This window comes from Podarcis tiliguerta (assembly GCF_965153285.1).
Source record: "Podarcis tiliguerta genome assembly, chromosome: 3".
NCBI classification, from domain to species: domain Eukaryota; kingdom Metazoa; phylum Chordata; class Lepidosauria; order Squamata; family Lacertidae; genus Podarcis; species Podarcis tiliguerta.
In genome coordinates this window covers 5,505,498-5,510,370 of record NC_139536.1, presented here as the reverse complement: position 1 = coordinate 5,510,370, position 4,873 = coordinate 5,505,498, and the positions used below count along the sequence as shown (strand labels likewise).

The 4,873-nt window shown below is 48.3% G+C and overlaps 1 long non-coding RNA gene across 1 annotated transcript; it reads left to right on the top strand.

Moving 5' to 3' along the window:
- Positions 1–617: 617 nt before the first annotated feature.
- LOC310673763 lies at positions 618–920 on the top strand. Its single transcript, XR_014509216.1, has 2 exons — positions 618–677; positions 795–920. It is a non-coding gene; the product is annotated as an uncharacterized lncRNA (long non-coding RNA).
- The last annotated feature ends 3,953 nt before the right edge of the window (positions 921–4,873 follow it).

The window sequence follows — 4,873 nt, the reverse complement described above, 5'->3', positions numbered from 1 at the left end:
TGGTGTGGTAATCATCCTGGAAGATCTTAACTTGTTCCCTCTTTCCATTCTCCTTTCAGATGCGTGAGATTGTTTCCATGCACACATGCTTCTTAAGCTCTTGCACACTTGATGTGTTTGAAGCCAGACAGCCGGATCAGGATGGAGACTTCCTGGACCAGGAATGAAACACGTTCCATGCAGATGGCGGTGAGCAGCAGTGGACCATGCTCACTGTACAAACTGATAACATACAATGACATGGAGGGACTGCTGGGGTTGAGATGACATGATAGGGCACCAATGGAACAACCTGTGCATCATCCATCACCTCTCCTTGATTCATCAACTCCTATATAAGCGCTGGAGCTCCAGACCACACTCATCATCTGATCTTCAAATCTTCAGTAGGCGAGATCTGACCCAGCTTTTCACCATGAGGACCCTCTTCCTTGCCTTTGCTGTGATCCTGCTCGTCACTGTGGTCAATGCAGGTAATGGTGGGGAAGCAGGATGGCACCTTTAAGGGAGAAGGCAGGGGGTTGGACTTGATGGCCCTTGTGGTCTCTTCCAACTATGATTCTATGAGGGTTGTATTAGATGGTGCACCTTTCAGGTGATTAGCTGGGGGGGGGGGAGCTTATCAGAGCTTGCAGGGCAGCAGCTGAAGAAGGAGCAAAAAGGGTTTTCTTGTGTGTGTGATTCTTTGTGGCTGATTAGCTGCTCTCCCTGTGCAAAGGTCAGAGGGGGCAGGGTTTCTGTTGAGTCAGATGATTAGCTGTGGGAGGAGCTTATCAGAGCTTGCAGGGCAGCAGCTGAAGAAGGCTGATTAGCTGCTCTCCCTGTGCAAAGGTCAGAGGGGGCAGGGTTTCTGTTGAGTCAGGTGATTAGCTGTGGGAGGAGCTTATCAGAGCTTGCAGGGCAGCAGCTGAAGGAGGAGCCAAAAGGGTTTTCTTGTGTGTGTGATTCTTTGTGGCTGACTAGCTGCTCTCCCTGTGCAAAGGTCAGAGGGGGCAGGGTTTCTGTTGAGTCAGGTGATTAGCTGTGGGAGGAGCTTATCAATCGAGGTCGCAATTAAAGAAGAATGGCAACTTAAGCTGAAGCAATATGCGCAGCTTGCGGACTTAACATATACAATAAGAGAACAAGAAGAACATACGTTTAGAGAAGATTGGAAAATGCTTATTGAATATATGGGGGGGGAATTGTGTACACTTAAAAACATTGGCAGCATTCAGATAAATTCAACAGTGTAAATAAGTTTTGATGGATGTAATAATGGAATACTGAATGGTTTAGTTTATGTAAAATAGGCAGGGATTTATGATATGCAAAATGAACCATGGAAAGAGAAAAATGGAAGTTGCTGATATATTAAGGATGTTTAAATGAGTATTCTAAATTGTAAAACAGAAAATTTTAATAATAATAATAATAATAATAATAATAGAGAGAATCATGTGCTTATTTTATTGCATTTATTTTATTGCATTTATATCCCCCCTTTTTCTCCAAGGAGTTCAATGCAGCATGCATAACTCCCCTCCGATTCATTTAATCCCCACAACAACCCTTCCATCGGTGGAACTGGCAGCACTATAGGTGCTACATAATGCCCATTCCACATTTGTAACAGATCGGTCAATTAGTGTGGCGGCGTCTACACTTTGGAACTCCCTGCCACTTGATATCTAGCGGGCACCTTCTCTGCTGCACTGTATTCCTTTTAGCGCCTGCTGAAGACATTCCTGTTTAGACGAACCAGTCCAGGTGTTTAGAAAACCAACGTGAATTTTAACCTCTTTTGGTAGCTTAACCTATTGCCGGAGACCTTCCTTTGTGGCGATTTTATTGTTTCCTCCTTTTGTAAACCGCTCGGGGGGTATTCCAGCGGTGTATAAATTTTGTGCAATGGTGATAAATATGTAAGTAAAGAAATAACTCTGGGCTTCCCCTGTCCTGCAGGCTACAAGCACCAGTGCAGAGACCGCTGCTACGGCACCTGTGGAACCTCGTGCAAATATGGGGTAGCTCGGCCAAGCTGTGCCTGCGCGCTTCATGGCGGTTACTGCTGTGGTGCACGGCCTTATCACTACCCGTATCCTCATCCACGGCCGGTACCACTGCCAGCTCCAGCACCACGCCCCGCCCCTCACTATCCAGTCCATCACCCAAAGTGGCCCCACTGGAGACCACAGTACAAAGCCTGAGCACCCAGTGGATGGCCGAAGAGAGGAGCATCAGCTGCAAGATCCGTCTGTCTCTCTCTCCCTCAATAGCACTTGGGCTCCGGGGAGGAAAGCTCACTTTCCCCCTCTCTGGTTGAAGAAAGAAAGAACGAAATAAAAACCCAGCAGTCACACTTCTCCAGTTTTGTCATGCTTTTTGAGTCTTCTTCTCTAGCACATCCACGAACAATCCAGTAGTTTATCTCGCCCGTCTGAACGACCATAGTCAACGGTGGCAAAGTGATTGAGGTCGCCGAAGGGTTTGGATAGGAAGCCGCCAAAGTGCAGAAATAAGACACACACACTCACACAACTTCCTGGGACTGTAGGTGCTACAGCAGGCATGTCCAAAGTCCATTTCGGGGGTCTAATGCGGCTCGCCGGTTTGTTTAATCCGTCCCCTGTGGTAGTTTACTTCCTAGGGTAAAACAACTTCAAACAACTTTGGGGTAAAATCATAAAAAAGCTAAACAACTTCAATCCTAAAATTTTGGTTGGCCCCCATGGCATTTCACTTCATCAAATCTGGCCCTCTTTGAAAAAAGTTTGGACACCACTCTGCTGTTGTTGTTTAGCCGTTTAGTCGTATCCAACTCTTCGTGACCCCCTGGATCAGAGCACGCCAGGCACTCCTGTCTTCCACTGCCTCCCGCAGTTTGGTGAAACTCATGCTGGTAGCTTCAAGAACACTGTCCCACCATCTGTTGTCCCCTTCTCCTTGTGGCCTCCATCTTTCCCAACATCAGGGTCTTTTCCAGGGAGTCTTCTCTTCTCCTGAGGTGGCAAAAGTACTGGAGCATCTGCTTCAGGATCTGTCCTTCCAGTGGGCACCCGGGGCTGATTTCCTTAAGAATAGAGAGGTTTGATCTTCTTGCAGTCCATGGGACTTTCAAGAGTCTCTTCCAGCACCATAATTCAAAAGCATCAATTCTTCTTTATGGTCCTGCTCTCACTTCCATACATCACTACTGGGAAAACCATAGCTTTAACTATACGGACCTTTGTCTCTTGGCACTGTAGATGCTACAGCAGGCATGTCCAAAGTCCATTTCAATCCAGTTCAATCCTAAAAAAAAAAAGCTAAACAACTTCAATCCTAAAAAAGGTCAAGAACTTTGGTTGGCCCTTTGGTCAGCCCCCACGGCCCTTCACTTCTTCAAATCTGGCCCGCTTTGAAAAAAGTTTGGACACCACTGTGCTAGGTAAAGGTAAAGGTACCTTCCCGCTAGTAAGCGGTCCCTATTTATCTACTTGCACCCGGGGGTGCTTTCGAACTGCTAGGTTGGCAGGCGCTGGGACCGAACAGCGGGAGCGCACCCTGCCGCGGGGATTCGAACCGCCGACCTTTCGATCGGCAAGCCCTAGGCACTGAGGCTTTAACCCACAGCGCCACCCGTGTCCCTACCACTGTGCTAGAGTCACATTATTTCTCTATTTCACTTCATATATATTGTTATGAATTTGGGGTGTCATGCTGGGTGCCGGGTCCCTCCGATCCCTGGATCCAGCAAGTGTCGGAATTTAATCAAAGCTCCTAATTATTGGAATAGCCGGGCTAGCTTGCTGGTGGGGTAAGAACCTGGGCGATGAGCCGTCGAGGTGGATTAAGGGGGCTCGGTGCAAGGCAGCAAATGGATGGGCGCCCTCCCTCAACAGAAAAAGCCATAGTTGAAAGCATCAGGGATGTGACCTAGAAGTAAAGCGGCAAGTTGGGGAGAGAACCAGACAGCAATGTTTGATGTCTGTTTGAACCCAAGGCTGCATTTAAAACCCAAGTTAAGAAAACCCTCCACATTAGAACAAACTATTTTTCCACAAGGGGTCTGCCCCACTACCTTTGTTCCACCCCTGGAGTGCCTATAAGGGACTGGGCAGAAGAGGAATAGTGGAGACCACGTCCACAGCCTGACCCTTCCAGGGAGGGGGAACGAGAAGACAGTATAGCTTTATACCAGGGGCTTGAGGGAGGTCGCAGCTCAGAGGCAGATGAGGGGGAAAGTTGGGAAATAATGGGAGATGAGGAAGAAGAAGCTCAAGGGGGGAAACAGCTGATGGACACAGTGTCTTTAGAAAGCATTCCAGATCTCCTCCTCCCAGAAACCAGAAAGTCTTGGAAGTAGGAGAGCAAAGAGCTCAAAGGCAGAGGGCATGTAGCAGCAACGGAGAGCCAGCGTGGTGTAGTGGTTAAGAGCGGTAGTCTTGTAATCTGGTGAACCAGGTTCGCTCTCCCGCTCCTCCACATGCAGCTGCTGGGTGACCTTAGGCTAGTCACGCTTCTCTGAAGTCTCTCAGCCTCACTCACCTCACAGAGTTTTGTTGGGGCTGAGAGACTTCAAAGAAGTTTGACTAGCCCAAGGTCACTCAGCAGCTGCATGTGGAGGAGCGGGGAAGCGAACCCAGTTCACCAGATTACGAGTCTACCGCTCTTAACCACTGCACCACACTGGCTCTCAAGGTAGTCCTTCAGCTTCTCTGCTGATACCTTGCACTGCACAAAACCTCTTCTTGGTGAATACCTGTGAATGCTGCTGAATGCAGCCTTGCCTTTATACCTGCCTCTGCACATACACAGATTCCTTAGAGGAAGGAGATGAGTCACGCTTCAGGCATTTAGCCTAGGACTGTTTCTAAGCCACCCAGTGCAGCTGGCATGAATTCACATGTGG